The 19,606-nt window shown below is 48.2% G+C and overlaps 1 protein-coding gene across 1 annotated transcript in view; it reads left to right on the top strand.

Moving 5' to 3' along the window:
• The window catches only part of SSR4 (signal sequence receptor subunit 4), a 34,123-nt gene that overhangs the window by 1,115 nt on the left and 13,402 nt on the right, over window positions 1–19,606 (top strand). The window lies entirely within an intron of this gene.

Genomic DNA, 19,606 nt, shown 5'->3' with positions numbered 1-19,606 from the left:
TTGCAAATCCTTTGAAGTTATAGGTATGGGTTTATAAAGCAAGAAATCAGCCTTGTTAGTATCAGATTGAACTATCAGTCCTATACACCGGTTCTACTAGGTCTATGCTGTTCAGGAATATGCTTTTACAGATCTTCATCACTGTCCTGAGGGTCATTTTCGGCATTACAGTCCGCGTCATTTTCGCACTCACTCCCACACAAACAAAGGTCTGTGCAAGCCAAGTTGTGTCTCCTGCATGAACACCTCTAGGTTGTGCAATGGGCTTTACACTGACATCTGACCAACACTACAATGGCCTGTGGTGCAGGTGGAACCTTCGTGGTGGTAGGTAGTATCTCACCAGGGTCATTCTGATAATAGTGTTGCGGTTCTGAGAAAGTGTAAATATTGATTAATAAAGGTTAAAGGTTTGCCCCCATAGTTAGTCCACATGCAACACGTAGGCCACCTTAGAACATTAGTTATGTCATAGTATATGTAAGAGTAGGCCATTTCCATTAGTGATACCTGCGTTATGTAAAATATATAAGAGTAGGTCCCGTTCATTTTGCAGCCCACCCTCCAATCGACCTCATTGCGCACCATCCAGTCTGCGCTCTATTGCCCCTCGCATTGGGATGCTCAAACCAGCCAAATGCCACGAGGTAGGCCTGAAAAGGGGGAGGAGCGTGAGGTCGGGGTGTGGCCACGTCAAGCAGACGTCAAGGGCAGAGCCGGTAAGAGCCAACGACCAACCAGGGCTCAGGTGGAATGGCGTGAGGGACGTGTCAGTGCGCGTCTGGCAAATTTGAGAGGGTTCGCTGGGCGGCGCTATATAACCGCGAGCACAAAAAGCCCTTACAAAGGACTGTGCAGAGGGGACTGGCACGATTCCCGCATTACAAAGGACTATTGGGAGAGGCGCTTTTGTCTAAAGGATTCGTTGAGGATTGCCTGTGTAAAGAACTCGCTGGGGAACTTTGACTGTGAAAGGTCTCGTTGAGAATTGGCTTTGAAGGACTATTGGAAGCAGCGCATTGCAGAGGACTTGTGGGAGAGGCGCTTCGGCATTGAACTGCATTGGGAGCGCAAATAGCGCCGGTACTTCTATTACGTATGCGGCTGACCCGCGAAGTGACCGCCTAGCCCAGCTTACCGTTTCCCCCGTAATTGTCCGGTCCGCGTCAACGACACGCGAGGAACGCCGCCGTTTGCTCAACCCTCTTCGTCCTACCATCTTCTCTGTGGGGCGAGCTGTGGACGCCATTCCTTGGACCATCCCCCTGACCATCTACATCCCCGTGTGAGTGTCTGAGAGTGTGACTGAGTGCGAAACGGGCCCGTGTCCAGAGATAAGTAAGACTGTACTAAGGCTGCACTGTGTGTTCTTCTTCTTTACTGTACATAGTGTTAATAAACCAATCTGTTCTTCCTTTCTTCTGAATCCGACCGTATTAGTGATTTCTTCCATTGGGTAAGCGTGGCACGATTCGGCACCGCTCAAATCGGGTTAGTTCCTGTTAACGGCCCGAATCATGGCTCGCTATCGCTCGGCGTTTCCACTACAACCATGGTTCGGGCGGGGTTATTTCCTTGCTTCCTGGGAGGCACTGGTAATTAGGTAATAGGAATAATTCGGCCTACCACCCTATTCAGCGCTGACCGGAAGGAACGTAATAGCTCCGGATCACGTCGGCTAGTAAAAGATAAGGGGATTAATCCCCCCTTGGTAACGGGAAGGCCGACGTTTGAGATCTGCAACAATAGCCATGTTTGAGTGGGTCGAACAGACGTTGCCACATCACGGTGGCTTGGCACCACACCCTACTCTGTACGCGCACACGTTCAATGTGCTCCTCAAGGGCACCAACTGTAGGAGGCAACTTGCTGCTTTCTGCCAGATGTTTGCAAAACAGATGCCACCTTAGGTCAGGAATACTTGTCATATGGATGCCCTTTGGGCAGTACAGTAAGCATACAAAGTTGGCCAATGCATCCTTCACCTCCTGTGTTAGGTCGCCTTTGTCTGTCAGTTTCATTAGTGCTGAGGTGATGTCCCTGTCAACCTTCATGTACTGTTGAAACCACTTGGTTTTGCCTAGTCCGGAGAATCTTCCAACATTGTCTGCTCCAGTGAATGCGTGGAATACCGGTAACGCTGCTGCCTTGTCTCGTCCCAACACACTCCAGATTGGCTCAATCTCCAAAGTACCTGATACCATATATATCGCAGTGTGTTTGCAGAGCTTGCCATAGTGTGCAACAGCCAGAACCAAGACATGGTTCTTATCTGGGCTGAAGAAGAGCATCTGTGCTTCAGGACAGCGCTGTGATGCAGCAGCTGCTAAGCAGATCATCAATGTATCAGCCTCCTCGTGATTGTTTTCTTCAAACGGCATGTCGTGGTTGCTTTTTGTGCGGCCTGATGCTGATGTGATGACTAACTTTTGGGAGTTTGCGTTATTCTTGAGTACTGCTTGTGCAGGGTATTCATTTAGATCGGCTTTCGTCTTTTCGTGAGATAGGAAGCGTCCCATTGGTATGTGTTTGATGTTTGTGTCGTCAGCAATGTGGTACTGAATTGGCTGTTTGCCTTGTCATCGTTTCTGCCTTGTTTTCTGCTTCAACGAGTCAGCTTTGGTGGTGTCAAAGACCAGAATAACCTCGTAGAAATCTGCTGTCAACACCAGGAGCCTGTCATTGAAGTGCAGGCTGAGATCTTTGACTGTGCTGATTGTCACAGGTTTCTTTGCCATCTGTTGGACGAGCACCATTCCATATTTTGGTTTTGAAAGCATACATGATGTTCTGGCTTAATGTCAGTGCTGATTGTTCCACTGTCCTGCGCCTCATCTCTGTTTGAAACTCCTCTTTTGGTCCTACCAAAATCCAACGTATAAGGCTGTACAACTCTGGTGGAACGTCTTCTGCCGTGCTCAATACGGTAACCGTGTCTGACTGTTTCTTCTCGTCAGTGAAGTTCGCAATACTTCTGCGTATTAGCTTAGCTGTCTTGTATAACATATTCGTGTTGTCCATTTCACTCGCATGGTCTTGTATCATAGACATGTGGACCATATCTTCTTCACAGGCTTCAGGGCAGTAAAGAACTGATGGCTTTCATCTGTCTTTCTGCCTCATGGACTTCACACTTGGTAAATCTTAAAGAATCTTATCCTTCAGCCATTGTCTTGTCAGCGTTGGTGTGTGCTTCTGTGCCTCCTCGCTACCCCCAAGCATGGAGATGTATATTGTTTCCATGACGTCCATGGGGAGACATGCTTTGTTTTGAGTTTGTATGTCAACAAGATTGATCTACTCGATTATGCATGACATCTGCATGGGCAGGTCTGCCGTCATGGATTTGGCTTTGTCACTGGTATGTGGTATGATCCCTGAGGACATGGAACACATGTTGTGTCCAGCACAGCTTGTGATATCTGACATATATTGCATTGGCATCACTTGGCAATATTGCATTGCTTAATCTTGTCATCAATACTGGATCTTGGGAAATTTCTACTGCTTGCCTGAGTGCCTTACCCCGAGTTCCCGGTTCTAACTGTGAAGAGAGTTTGACCGTTATCCGATTGACAGAAGAAGCACTCGTCTTTTGACAAAGGAAAGCAGGAAAGCTCAAAGGAGAGGAGAACCAGGACAAAGGAGAGGAGAGGAGACAAAGGAGAGACAAACAAAGGAGAGCCAGGAAACAATATCTCACCATTCTCAAGACCGAACTCTCTTATCTGTCTCCCTCTTCCAAATCCTGGTGGCGTCTGGTCAAATCTGTTTCTGGTGTTTGTTCCCCCTCCATCCCCTCCCTCACCTCAAACGGCTTAACGGCTGACTCCGCACGTGAAAAAGCTGAATGCCTCAACTCTGTGTTTGCCTCTAAATCTTGTGTCCCAAACCCATCCCTCTCTGTACCCACCGTACCCAGTCGTACCCAGCTGCTCCTGGACTCTGTGTCCTTTCCTCCTGACAAGGTGGAAAAGTTTCTGGCAACCCTCGACTCTGATTCTGCAACTGGTCCTGATGGCATCAGCCCACGGGTCCTAAAATCATGTTCTTCTGCTCTTTCACTCCCTCTTTCTGTTCTCTTCACCCTCTCTTTTGCTCAAGGTCATCTGCCATCTGCTTGGAAATCAGCCAACATCACCGCTTTGCACAAAAAAGGTGCAAAAACAGATCCCAGCAACTACAGACCAATCAGCCTTCTCCCAATTATCAGCAAAGTCATGGAATCCATCATTGCTTCAGATATTAAATCTTTCCTCTTCTCCAATGGCTTGATCTCTGATCATCAATTTGGTTTCAGACCTGGTCACTCTACTCTGGACATGCTGCTTCTGCTTTCTCAAAAATGGATGGAGGTCCTCAACGCCAAACAGGAAATTAGAGCTGTCTCCCTTGACATTTCACGTGCCTTCGATACGGTCTGGCACCCTGCTCTGCTCTCCAAACTCTCCTCCTTTGGTATCCATGGAAATCTCCACGCATGGCTGGCGGACTTCCTCTCTGGTCGTAGTCAACGTGTGGCCCTGAATGGGTTTCTCTCATCTCCTCTTCCTGTTCAGGCTGGAGTTCCCCAAGGTAGTGTTCTGGGCCCTGTGCTTTTTCTGGTCTTCATCAATGATCTCTCTGACTCTCTTGAAAATCCTCTCTATCTCTTTGCTGACGACTCTACTCTCTGTCGCTCCATTCCTCATCCCTCAGATCGGCAGTCTGCAGCCTCCTCACTCTCTGCAGACCTGGACAAAATCACAGACTGGTCAAACAAGTGGAACATGTCTTTCAATCCTGACAAATCTCACACTCTTACAATGTCTCTCCGAAAGGACCGACTGGACAACCCTCCCATCTACTTTCTCAACAATCCTCTCCAAGAAGTTCTGTCGCTCAAGCTTTTGGGTCTCACTATCTGCCATGATCTTTCTTGGGAAAACCACATTTCCAAGCTGGCCTCCAAAGCCAGTCGCCGACTGGGCATCCTCCGTCGTGCGAAGTCCTTCCTTGGCACACCTGAGCTCCTCACCACATAAAAGGCTTTCATCCGCAGCTCAATGGAATACTGTTCCCCCCTCTGGGCTGGTGCTCCTGCCTCACACCTTGCTCGGCTTCACGCTGTTGAGGCCAAAGCTTTCAGAATCATTGGAATCTCCTGCGATGTAGTCAACGCCGAGGGCCTTTCACTCACTCACCGCAGGCAGGTTGGTGGTCTTTCTGTCTTCTACCGACTCCTCTCCGGCCTTGCTCCCCCAGCTCTCTCTGTGCTCTGTCCCCCCAATATTCCTTCAGGTCGCACAAGATCTGCCTGCAACCCTCTTATGGTTAAACTGCCAAAGTCTAGGCTCTCTGCTCACCTTCACTCTTTCATTCCCCTTTTCTCCCGCCTCTGGAACAAACTCCCCCACTCCCTTCAATCCCACTCCTCCCTCCAGGTCTTTAAAACAGCTGTTCACCACCATCTCTTATCTTCCCCCATCGAAAACCTTGATCTTTTCTACCCCCGGTAATTCACCCCAGAGTCCTTGCAGTGTTCATATGTTTTAATCCTCTCCCACCTCCCCCCAAGTCCTCCCGATGTCCCTGCTCTCAAATGTTGTGTTTGTGTCCTTCCCCTTCTTCCCCCTCTCTTTTGTGTCCTCCCCCCTCTCTCCCCATCTTGTCTGCCGCTCCCCTTGTTTTTTGTGTTTTGTGTGTCGGTTTGTCTTTTTGTGTGATTAATGTTTGCTCTTTCACGAGCCTCGATCTTGTATACAAAAAAATAAAAATAAAAAAAAAGGTTCTGTCGCAGATCTTGTGAATGGCATTGACGTTCCTGGTGTATCTGCTTCCATTTCTGAACTTGATCTTTTATAGCCACGTTTTTTTTACGGCATAACGTCCCGAGGACATTGAATATTCAAAGCGGTGTCTGGCTCACTGCAACTCTGTCTGGTTTGTGGCAGAAGAATAGCAGCTTCGATGCCATGTTGTTTCCTTGTCGAGCAGCATTTCTTTGGTGCATCCTTGGAGACGTCTTTGAATTGCAACAAATTGTCCATCATGTTCGCAGGCTCGCTCCGTCACCACGTCAAGTAGTTTCTGGTAGGATTCGGTCCTGGGATTCAGAACAACTGCCCCTTTACTAGTGTTAGACTCCTGACAGAAGATGCATAGTTTCCAGTCGACAGGCTCCTTGGAGTTGTTGTCATCAGGGCTTTCATCCATCATGAGTTATGCCCTGAAAGTACAGAACAACATCCAGCATATATTAAACACCTCCACCAAGATAAGTGTTAGTTCAGTTAGAAAGATAAACAGAACTGCTGCCAAGATACATATTTCCTGAAAATGAATCACGTGTTAGAATAATTAGGAGTCTAGCTATACTACAAGTGGATTCCTTGTCTCTAGAAACATGGAATAGGCATATTCAATGAAAAGTTTATAGGTCGGAAGATGTGAGCGGAATATTTTTTTATATCACTAACATCTGGAAAGTCCTAAAAGTGAAGCAAGTGTTAGGATTAGAAGTCTAATGATCCCACCAATGGTTTTCTTGACCCAGAAAACATAGGATTAGCATATTTTAAAAAGATTCTAGGTTGACGAGAAGCCGAGATAGCGCAAGTTATGTATTGTTGCGAATATGGCATTTGGCCTCCATATCCGCTTGTAAATATTCCCCTATTTCCCCAATACTCCCCAACTATCCCCAATCCCCCATTCCCTAGTCCCATTGCCTGTAAATAACACTCTGTAGAACCGACCTTCCCCTTTTTCCCCCATTAAATGTCGTGCCCAGGTCCACCGCATCTCACGTAGACAACTTTCGGACATCTTGCTAGTTATTCTTAGTCTATGTCAGTTAAGGACTCGTTTCCATTAATTCTGACTCTTCGTTGCACCAGAATGTGATTATATGGCACCAGTAGTGAGTTTAGGACCTTCCCATACCTCCCCGCATCTCTTCCCCATGAAGAAGCTACAACAACAACAACTACAACAGCAGAGGGGGGCGGCGCGGGGAGTGTGCGTCCTCACACCGGCTCGGTTAGCCGCCATGACCATGCGCTCCGACGGGGTTACCACGAAGGGGCTGGCTGTCAGCTCCTCGTCAAGGGCGGAGCCTGGTAACCCCCCCCCCCCCCCCCCCCGCACCCAATAAGAAGGGCGGACCGATTCCATCTGGGGCGGAGCTAACAAGCCGAGGGCGTGTCACTCCCCGCCGGATATACGAAGCGACTCACCGGACGTGACGTCAGATGCGCCTGAACTACGGAGAGCAGAGGAAGCCACCGCCACCCCCAGCGCGACGATACCTCCCCGCATCTTTGGACCGGACCGAACCGGGTCGATTCTGCCCTGAGCCCAGGTGCACCTGGAGCCATTGACTGCCTGCCTTTCCTTGCCATCAATCCCCGTGTGAGTCAGCCTTTTGTCCCGTTTATCTGTCGTCTGTTGGGGTTAATATAAGAGTGTGTCTAAGTGCTTGTCTTTCTATGCTGTACCTCTCATCCCTGTAATCTGAACCTTCCGCACTAATATAACCTCCTCCGGAGGTCTTGAGAACTGAACCCTTGGTGTCGTGTCATTTGAATCCAGCAGTTGTGTCCTTTTCCTTCATTGATCTAGCGTAGCGCGACTAGTCAACGTTCGAGCATAATCGGGTAAACTGTGCAGACGTGGTCATACCAAACCGCTCGGTAAACTAACATCCACCACCGCGTCTGTAACAATTGGTGTCGAGGAGTGGAATTCGGACCCGGGACTAAATTTGTTAGGCCCAAACTTTGGGAGGTAGAATCGATCCGGAGCGCGTTTACTGCGCTCGACGAAATTATAACGGCGAAATTTGATTTTGTTATACGGAAATAAAAACCCGAATTTTGAAAGTCGCGCTATGGCAGACCAAGTCGGCTGGGGTCCGGTAGTGGAGAGTGAGGCAGGGTCGGTCCAGGACCAAATTGAGGGACGTGAGGAGAGCGAAGCAGCGAGGGTAGCAGACGCACAAAATGGCGCCTCGCTGGTCACCGCGCCCGCGACCGTGGCAGCGCCCCTGGTGGATTCGAACCTTTTCCTCCTGCAAATGAGGGCCCTTATGGAACAAATGGTGGGAATGAGGGCTGATAGTGAGCGGTTGGGAAACCAAATGGGGGTAATGGGGAACTGGATGGAGGCTCAGAATGAGCAATTGGGGGTAATGGGAAACGAAATGGGGGTAATGGGGAACCGGATGGAGGCTCAGAATGAGCAATTGGGGGTAATGGGAAACGAAATGGGGGTAATGAGGGACGAAGCGAGGGGTACCAGTGAGAAGTTAGACAATAATTTTGAGGGGTTAGACAACGGGATAAAAGAGGTGAGAAATGGGTTAATGGGGGTAGAAAACAGAATGGCCGCTCAAGAGAATCAAATGGAAGGGATGCAAAAAGGGTTAGAGGGGTTAGAAAACACCATGGAAGGCAAATTGAGGGACATGAGGGACCAAGCGGAAAGGGAAGTTAAACAAATGGGGCAGCAGATAGAGGGGGTCAGAATGGGGGTAGAAACCAAACTGGATGCTCACAGGGAGGAAATGGAGCAGATGAGGGTGGCATCTGGGCAGGAGATGCAAGTGATGGGAGAGGAGATCAGAAGAGGAGTGAGTGAGGAGGTCGGAGGAGTGCGCGAGGAGGTGAGGCACTGTAAGGAGCACATGGAGAAGGAGGTGAGAAAGGGGACTGTAAAGTTACAAGGGGGCATAGAGGTCCTGACGGAGGGACAAAAAGAAGTAACGGAGCAGGTTCAAAGGAACACTGCGGTATTAGGAGGATTAAAAGCGACACAGAAAGAACTAAAAGATGACTTGGTAGCGACGAAGAGGGAATGTCAGATGGTACGTGAGGGATTGACAACGAGATTGGACGAGGTGATAGAGGTAATGGAGACGAAGGACCGGCAGGTGAGGACGCACATGGAAACGGTCAAGGTAGCCTTGGAGGACGAGCTTGAGGAGACGTTCCGGGGAATAAAAGAGGTGAAGCAGAAATTAGAAGAAGTGGAAGAAGGGGTGAGCGAAATTAAGAAGCGACGGAGAGGGGATAAGAAAGAGATAAAAGAGGAGATAAAAGAATTGGTCCAAAGTCTGTGTTTGGATCGTGATGATGTGCTCATTAACCGGATGAGGGATTCGCAGGTGATGGAGGAGAAGCGAAGAGGAAGAGGACCCGGTGTAAGTGGTGACCAATATGGTCGTGCGTATGATGCGCCAGGGGATTTAAGAAGCTTGGGGGTCGAGATGGACCCGGGTGTTCGTGAGAGGCCGTTGAAGTGTGCGACAGGTCTGGTGTGCGAAAGAGGAGGTGTGCGAGAAAGTCCGACTCTGGGGTGTGTGAGGAAAAAGTGCGTGCCAAGGAGTGAGGGTGCTGGCGAGAGTGAGTCGGTCGTAGCGCGTGTGCGAGGGGGCACATGGAAGCGCGGTGTGGTAAGTGTTACAGAGGGTGTGACGGGAGAGTGTGCGCGAGAAAGGTGTGTGACGGACAGGTGCATGAGGAAAGAGTGCGCTGTCAAGAGTAAGGGTGAGAGTAGTGAGAGTGACAAGGAGAGTGAGTTGGTTGTGACAGGTGAGCGAGGATGTACACCTGGGATGGAAGGATGCACACCTGGAATGGTAGAGCGTGAGTGGGAATGCACGCTGGAGTTGGTGGTGAGGCACGTGGTTGGGTGTGCGAATGAGAGCACACCTGTGATTGTGACAGAGGAGGGGGCGCGAAGAGGTGTGTTGGTGAGGTGTGCGACCAACGAATGTGTGCCAAAGTGTTCGGTGGTCAGGTGTGTGACCAAGGCTGTGAGTGGAATGGGTGTACCTGGGTGTGTAAGGAAAGGTAGCATGGAAACGGCTGGATGTGTGAGCAAGGAACGGGCTGCGGGGTGTAAGCGTCCAGGTGAAGCATCGACGGTAACCGGTTTAGAGGTTAGAGCGACTTTTAGCCGAATCAGGCCCTCGGTGCGTGCTGGGCCTCGTTTTGAACGGCCGCGTCCGTGCTCCACTAGGCGGAGCGGGCGGCTGGATAGGAAGGGTCGTCATGGCGACCACTTTTTGTTGAGGCAGTCCGGCAGGTCGAGATCGAGCCATGGGATGGCTCCACGCCGAGATGGTGCGTGGGATCTCGGCCCGGGTAAGCCCCCGTCCCTGCACCGAGTGCCGGACGCATCCAGCCGCTGGCACCAAACAACCCGCATTCATGGCTTGGCTTTACGAAGCCGGGCTTTGGACAGGAATTGGCGCACCGAGAGGCAGTAGTGAGTAGACTGGGTGATGAGGTTAGTGTTTTGGACCCAAAATTAGAGAAAAACAAAATTTGATGATTGGCAAGGGATTGGCAGTAGTGATTGGCAGATGATGGGTAGTGATTGGCAAATTTTTGATTTGGTGAAATTTGATGTGCAAAATTGGTAGTGAGCGATGGGCCCGGTGGGTAAGGGGGGCATCCCTGCCACCCTTCCCATGGTGGGGCAAATGCGCAATAGTTTATGGGGGTGTATGGCAGTGAAAACTAGCCCGGGTGGGTTAGGTTATATCGTGTGTAGGGATCTAGCGAAGATGACATTAGGTAACGTTAAGTTTAGCTAGTGACTGATACCTGTAGTGGGGACGCAGGTAGTTTAGTGTGGATTATAATGACGTGGGAGCGCAATAGTTTAAAGGGACGACTGGGAAGCGCGAGTTTCAGAGGGGAGTAGTTAGATGAGATGATGCCGTGTGGTTGAGAATTGAACAGGTGTGATTGCACAGGTGTGCAACTGGACAGGTGTGTGGAGCAGTGTGTGAGTAGTGAGTGTTGTGGATCAGCGCGAATGCGCTTGGGGAGAGAAGGGTGCAGGTGGCACCAGGTGTGAGAGCACAGGTGTGTGGAATACATGGAGTATTGGAATGAGTGGTGTGGAGAGAGTTGGAGTAAGTGGTACGGAGTGGTGTGCATGGTGCGAAGGTGTGGATGGGGGAAGAGTGGACCCCTTTCACGAATACCCGGGGCGGGTAGTGTAAGTGTTAGGTAGAGGGTACAGGTAAATTGTGGTTGGATATTGGCATCTGTGGTGCGGGTTGCAGAATGGTGTTGTGGATGGGTGCATTAGTGTTGTGGAAATGGCTGGGCGTGTAGCCTGTTAGTGTGTGTAGTTGGTTGAGCACTCCACCACTGTGAGGATGTCGGCCAGGTGAGGCCGCAGGTGGGCTCTGGGAGCCGGTAGTTGTGAATGGGTGCCTGAGGATCCCGGGTGTGGATCGGGCAGCCCAGTGCCAGAGAGGGCACCGAGTGGGGAGAGCGCCAGAGGGCCTTCCCCAGGTAGTTAGGTTAGGGTAAGGAGCAGGTAAGCTCGGAGGCAACTGCAGTGGTGGAGGTGTGCAGGTGGGTAGACCTGCTGGGAGAGCTACACGCCACAGCCCAGAAATTGTGCGAGGGCACCGGGAGATGAATCGGGGGAGTGAGACCCCAAATTGAAAAGCACCACAGTTTGGCCAATGGGAATTGGTTTTTAGAACCCATAGTGTAAGAGGGCCAATGGTTTGGCCGGAGAAAGACCCCGGGTAGTGTAAAGTTGTTAAAGTCATTTAGGAGATAGTTAGGATTGATGAACCTGTCGCACCATACGCAGCCACTTACCTGTGGTGATGATGATGACTCCACACCTGTGTTTTCTTTGTTTTGTGTTGCAGGAAGTAAGGACTGCTGTTGGATTTGTGAGACGCATCACGACGTGGATGAGACATTGGGGTGATTCCATCTCTCCCTCCTTAGGAGGGACTGATGATGAATTGGTGATGGCAAATTATGATGTTGAGTTGAAAATGGCAAATTTGATTGGTTAGGAGGGAGAGAAGACGAATTTGGTTTATGGGAGGAACGGGGAAGACAGTAGGGATGTTTGTTGATTTGTAAAGTAGATGTTTATGGGTAGTGTTGTGTTTTGTGGATACAGTAAGGGGTAAGGGAGGGGCCATGTAGGTTACCTGGTGGGGGGGGGGGGGGAGCGTACGGTAGGAACGTACCTGTCTCACCTGGTTCCCATGTGCCCCCAGTGTGCATTACCTTAAATTGCGTGCACTTTTGCGCCCTTACCACCTTACTCACTTGTCTTCTTCTTTTGTCTCCCACCTCCGAGGATCTGGCTTTGGGGCAGAGAGAGAGGAGAGAGAGGTGCTGGCTCCGCAGTTGTGGGCCTGCACTTTCGCTGCTTGCTGCTTGGATCGATACACCATATGGACCGCAATGTTTGTGGCCACCCACAATGGACCGCAGCTCTTTTGCGGCCAAGCACCACCCGTGGATGGACCTATGGGTCAACGTGGCACCTATGCCATACAGGTGAACCACTTTTAGTTGACACCACTGAAGGCCACAATATAGAAATGGACGCGGTTGGCGCCTTTCTTTATTTTTTGAAAGAGGCAAGAACACCAAGTGCACCACACGAAGGCAAGACCAGCGGCAGAACATCGGCCGGCTGTGACACCACCGGTGATTCATAAACACTTTATTGGTGCACCGGATGGTGCTGACTGTGTGAAGGGGTGGTGCTTTTGATGCTTGGAAGGGGTGCTCTGCACATTATTAAAGGCCGTAGGCCACAGAGCACTCGTGGGTTGGTGTATCGATGCTGGCATGCGTGCTCTCTCTATGCATAACATCTGCATGTGTTCCTCCAGAAACAGGTCCTGGATCGTAGTGTAAATAGCAGCGTAGTCGTGTAAATAATGCTCCCTACCGGCTGTATGTTTAGTTTGCGAATTCTTTCCGGATTCGGTTATCCTGTGGGTGTGTTTCTGAGAGGAGAAGGGTGCAACGTCGCAGGGGGACATATTTACTCATTTGTGAATATCTGTAAAACTGTCGCACTCAGGGTAGAGTTAATAGTAGAGGGAACTACATCTGAGTGCCACACTAAAATAGGTAAAAATTTATCGGGTCGGGACGCCCCGAGGGTAGAGAAGGGTGCAATGTTGCGAATATGGCATTTGGCCTCCATATCCGCTTGTAAATATTCCCCTATTTCCCCAATACTCCCCAACTATCCCCAATCCCCCATTCCCTAGTCCCATTGCCTGTAAATAACACTCTGTAGAACCGACCTTCCCCTTTTTCCCCCATTAAATGTCGTGCCCAGGTCCACCGCATCTCACGTAGACAACTTTCGGACATCTTGCTAGTTATTCTTAGTCTATGTCAGTTAAGGACTCGTTTCCATTAATTCTGACTCTTCGTTGCACCAGAATGTGATTATATGGCACCAGTAGTGAGTTTAGGACCTTCCCATACCTCCCCGCATCTCTTCCCCATGAAGAAGCTACAACAACAACAACTACAACAGCAGAGGGGGGCGGCGCGGCGACGGCGCGGGGAGTGTGCGTCCTCACACCGGCTCGGTTAGCCGCCATGACCATGCGCTCCGACGGGGTTACCACGAAGGGGCTGGCTGTCAGCTCCTCGTCAAGGGCGGAGCCTGGTAACCCCCCCCGCACCCAATAAGAAGGGCGGACCGATTCCATCTGGGGCGGAGCTAACAAGCCGAGGGCGTGTCACTCCCCGCCGGATATACGAAGCGACTCACCGGACGTGACGTCAGATGCGCCTGAACTACGGAGAGCAGAGGAAGCCACCGCCACCCCTAGCGCGACGATACCTCCCCGCATCTTTGGACCGGACCGAACCGGGTCGATTCTGCCCTGAGCCCAGGTGCACCTGGAGCCATCGACTGCCTGCCTTTCCTTGCCATCAATCCCTGTGTGAGTCAGCCTTTTGTCCCGTTATGCTGTACCTCTCATCCCTGTAATCTGAACCTTCCGCACTAATATAACCTCCTCCGGAGGTCTTGAGAACTGAACCCTTGGTGTCGTGTCATTTGAATCCAGCAGTTGTGTCCTTTTCCTTCATTGATCTAGCGTAGCGCGACTAGTCAACGTTCGAGCATAATCGGGTAAACTGTGCAGACGTGGTCATACCAAACCGCTCGGTAAACTAACATCCACCACCGCGTCTGTAACAGTATTTTATGGTGGCCATTTTGGAAATCCAAAATGGCGGCCATGCAGGTGTCTACGCAAATGCCAATATTAATTTTTGGATTCCTCATGCTCTGAATATTCCAAAAATGTATAGTTTTGCTAATCTCCAAAAAATTTGAACGAAAAGACATAGTGAACCTGATTAGTTTTCAGTTTTACTCGATCCTCTTGTGAAAACTTCCCGAAAAGAACTGATTGTGTTATCAGCGGCTTCAGAGGAAGAGGGAAAGAGATAAATAAAATGAGTCAGAAGGCGAATTCCCCAGCCGAGCTTATCTATAGACCCACCATTGTGTACATTTGGGGAGGAGTTTTACATGTTTGTTGATGTTCAAGAATTGGGATGAAAAGTAGAGTAAAATTAAATTATGAAATGCACGTTTCAATAACATTATAAATATACATAACTGGGGTATTTAACCCTTTAAACATTTAATTGGTTGTTGTATCGTTTTGTTTTGTTTTTGAAAAAAAAATGGCGGTCATTTTTGCTAAAGCCCCTGTCACACCTTGACGATTTAGCCAGCGTATACCGACGTATCAAAATTGAGTGCTGGTGTGAGTCATACGCTGGCATACGTCGACAAATTTTGTGCATGCATGAAATTTGTCGACGAGCTCGGCGTACTACGACGTATGCCAGCGTGCTCTTAACGTAGCCAAATTTTTCATACGCTGGCTAAAACGACAAGGTGTGACAGCGGCTTAACTTAACGAAGCACCCCAAATCACTTACCGAGCTGTTTGGAACGACTTTCTTGGAACGCGATAGCAAGCTGCTTGTTAACGGAACAAACCTGATGCTGTGGAACGAAGTTTTGATTACGGGAATGTCAAAATGATGTATCAATGCTAAATGAGGCCTTTTGCGCATGCGCTGTGTGTGTGTGTGTTTACAGTGCTGGTGCTATTCGCGGGGCACTTTGAACCTGCCGATGGTATCGCGATATGTGTAATTCAAATCGTCTTGAAGACATAATTTTCATCATTAAACGAGACTTGCATTTCACAATGGTTAATCAAAATAGTTGTGTTCCTAAATGTTCCTAAGTGCAAATTGGACTCGTGGAAATACAGGAACATGAGAAATATCCTGGGATGAGAGATGTCAGATTCGTACCATTTACTATTAGTACATTCTAGCGTAGGCTGTCGCTACAACTATACAACACACACACACTTCAACTTTTACCAATATATGTGACAATCTAGTATTTGTCCTGCAGTCCCTGAACCAAACACACACAGACACAGACACACACACACACAGACAGACAGACACACACACAGACATAGACACACACAGACATACACACACATACAGACAGACACACACACACAGACATAGACAGACAGACACAGACAGACAGACACAGACAGACAGACACACACAGACATAGACACACACAGACAGACACACATACAGACAGACACACACACACACACACACACACACACACAGACATAGACACAGACAGACAGACAGACACACAGACAGACAGACAGACACACACACAGACACACACACAGACACACACACAGACACACACACAGACACAGACAGACACACAGACAGACACACAGACAGACACACAGACAGACACACAGACAGACACACAGACAGACACACACAGACACACACACACACATGCAGACAGACACACAGACAGACACACAGACAGACACAGACAGACACACAGACAGACACACAGACAGACAGACACACAGACAGACACACACACAGACACACACATACATACATACATACATACATATATATATATATAATTATATATATATATATATATATTATATATACACACATACATACACACACGGGTGGGAAGCTTTGGGGTGGGGGGGGGGGTCAGGGTGGGCAGTGCCCCCACCTTAATTTTTTTTCAGTACCATAAAATGGGGTGAATAGGGACAGCAAGGTGAATAGGGACACAAACTGAAAAAAAGTTCGGAAACTTCTTTCGCTGAAAATTGATAACCATACTGATTTGTTGATATTTGGGTTGAAAGTGTTCTCTTGTTTTTTTTAAAAGCAACTTATAGTCCCTATTAACCCCATATATGGGTTAAATAGGAATAAATAGGATTTTTATGGCTGTCCCTATTCACCCCGTTTTACGGGTGAATAGGGACAGTCACTAATACAAAATAATAATAATCAAGGTACAAGGCTCTGCACATGTGCACCGAGCATTTTGGGACGGATTACATCATTTTGACTGTGCCGTATTGCATGGAGAAATGTTGCCATACTTCGGGAAGGTGTGGTGCTGTTGCGTGTTTGGGGGGTGGGGGTGGGGTTTGGCACCGCGACTTGTTTTTGGGGCGGGTTTCGGCACCATGACGTGTTTTGAGGGGGCGGGGTTTAGCGTCACAATGTGTTTTGATGGGGGGGGGGGGGTGAGGTTGTAGCGATGTGTTGTTGTGGGGGTGGTATGCCGTAACGTGTTTTCCTTTTTTTGGAGGGGGATATGACATGCCATGATGTGTTTTGGAGAGGGGGGTAATTCTTCACCATTGAGAGATGGGGGCCAAAAACTATATATAGCACGAATCTCAAAACGTTGTGAATGGACTTGGACAAAACTTAGTGCAGTGGCCTCGGCCCTAAAAATTAGGTACACCCCTACCGGAGGTATAACAAGCTGGGACTGGTCTCATTTTAACCGTCTGGGCCTCTAGTTTTTGAAGAATGATGTTGTCGTTGCAGCAATTTTGTACGACATGCTAAATTAACCCCTGATTTCCGACAACATGCAATAAATGGACCCATTTCATCTTTTTGTTATTTCATTAAAATAGCCCTATAGATTTTTAGTTATGGTGGTTACATCAATGTTATTCATTGAAATGGACCTGGAGCAACCCATTTCAGGTAGTTTTAAGCTGCTCGGGGGTTAGGGGGCCAAAACTATACCCCAAATTTGACCGAAATGAATTTTATTTTCCTCTTTTATATCAATAAAACCTGTTATTTCAGTGACAAACCTGATTTGTTTTTTTGGTAACTATGTCTCATTGATATAAAAGCTTGTTTTAGTGCAATGTAATGGGTACAACATGGGCCATTAACCCATTGTTTGCGACTGCACGTAAATGTTCTGAAGGCCACCATCTCCGAATATCTTACCAATGCTTGCCAAGAAAGCCATTGTGAGGTGCATTCCCCCCAGCCGCATGGTAACTTTGCCTACCAGCGGTTCTGGTCTGCTCCACAAAATCTGTTGTGCTTTGCTATAGATTGCAAGGTCAGCAGTTATGAGAATATGATGTTGCCCCAACTCTTTGGCTATCTGTACTAGTCTGAGCAATGTTGTAAATATGGTGGAAAGGTCAGACGGCGAGGCATTGATGAATGGTAGATAGCGAATCTTTGTGACTGGGACAGTCCTGGTGCTCACGAGGGCATTGAATCCACTCCATGCAGGAATGGGCGAGTCGTCACCACCACATGCCCTTGCCACTTCCCATACCAAGTCTTTCTTCAAGACCATCGAAGAGTCATTCTCGAATTGACCCTGCTGACAGCTCACAGCAGGTTCCGGCTTCTTTCCTGGCTTGCGATAAACTTGGATGGGTTGTTCTTCGTATTGTCCAGGGTCCTAGGATTTCTGCTTTGTGCGAGGAATGGATGCTAGTTCATCAGTATCCTAAGATCGTTGGTACAGGACGATCGCCATGGCATGTGTAGTGTGTTTACCATCGATAGTCTCTTCATTCCGATCGAAATTGTCAATGGCGGCATCTACTATGGATTGGATGTCTTCCAAGTTGAAGTTAGAAATACCACGTGGAATGGGTTGACTGGATGGTCCTGAAAGCTCATCAAGAGCTGCTGATGTTAGAAACTTCCGTATATCATCATATTTGATGGAGTGCCCAACAGAACTGAGAAGCTCTATCAGTTCCTTACTGCCATGATTATGGTGCATTTCAACACCAAGACCGAATGTGATGGGGGTCTGTGTATTACAAGAGAGGGCAATGATGTTGTGGCAGATACCCAGAACCCTCAAGTCAGCATTACCAGCGCCGCAATGATTGGCCTTATCAAAGCATTCCTTCGACGTGCACCATGTTATGAAGTCATACAATGTCTCAGGAACGAAGTTCTTGCACTGCTGCATATTCAGGTCCACACTTGGAGTGTAGTGGGTAGTCTGAAAGCTAATTCCAGACATTGAACTGCGAACATAGAATACCAGCAGCTTGATGGAGGATAACAGCGTTATCCAGTTCACCGGTATCTTCACTATTAGTGTATTCACATTCACCAGATTCACTGATCTGAATGTTCAGCGCTGCAACCTTTTTCAAGGCATCACCAACACTCACTTCACTGGAACAAACTAGATCGGACTTGCCAGGCTGGGCTATGAATAATAGTTTGTCATTAAAATGAACCTTCACTGGGCTCCGTGCTAGTATCAGGAGTATCAGGCCTACCTTCATTGAGAATTTCAATGAATCGTTCATGTAGAGAGGACAATGTCACAAGATTCCTGCTTCTTGATAGAATAGTGCACTCGATTTCCTTACTCAAACGCAGAACACCCTTATCGAAATCAGTCAGAGATTTCTGAGCTTCAGTCTTGCCCCTGTCAGCATTGATATTTCGTGGTGAAATATAACGACTATAACATGACCTATGGTACTTTGCATCATATGCAAACAAGTCTGGGTAAGCTAACATGCGCATGCGAATTTTGTCATCTAGTCTTTCTAAAGAGGCTGCTATGATGCGGTCACGAGTTGATGCCCCAGTGCCAGTGGCAATGTTGGTCAGCTTTTTCTTTTCTAATGTTAGATTACCCACATATGAGACAGTCTGTTCTTATATTGAAAGCAGATGTTTCAGCTCGCCTAAGCCGTGTTGGACCACTGTGACAGTCAGGTGTATCATTACCAGTGCTAACCGTTCCACTGGGATCGCTTTGCACGTACTTCAGGTTACTCGAGGATGTATACCAAGCTCTGCATTTTGTGTGGTATCTAACCGTAACAGTTCGATTTAAAATGTCATCTTGGATTTTAGAAAGTCTCTCATGAACATCATCTTGACGGAGTTCTGCGGCATGAATAACGGCTTTGATTCCCTCCAGTGTTGGGTTTTTTTTTACGAATGGACAATCTGCATCCAATGGGTGACGACATATCACACAGTTGTCGTTGGCATTGCTGCTTGTTCGTATCCGCTTCTTGTGAGGTCCATCTTCTTTCCTGAAAGGAAGAAAATAGGATTCAGTTCGGTCAAATTTGGTAAAAAAAATGCCAAATTTGGGGTATAATTTTGCCCCCCTAACCTCCCTAGCAGCTTAAAACTACCTGAAATGGGTTTCTACATGTCCATTTCAATGAATAATATTGATGTAACCAGCATAACTAAAAATCTATAGGGCTATTTTAATGAAATAACAAAAAGATGAAATGGGTCCATTTATTGCATGTTGTCGGAAATAAGGGGTTAATTTAGCATGTTGTACAAAATTGCTGCAACTACAACATCATTTTTCAAAAACTAGAAGCCCAGACGGTTAAAATAAGACCGGTCCCAGCTTGTTATACCTCCGGTAGGGG

This window comes from Myxine glutinosa, chromosome 11 (assembly GCF_964187855.1).
Source record: "Myxine glutinosa chromosome 11, kmMyxGlut1.1, whole genome shotgun sequence".
Classification (NCBI taxonomy): Eukaryota; Metazoa; Chordata; class Myxini; order Myxiniformes; family Myxinidae; genus Myxine; species Myxine glutinosa.
This window is presented reverse-complemented; position numbering and strand designations above follow the sequence as displayed.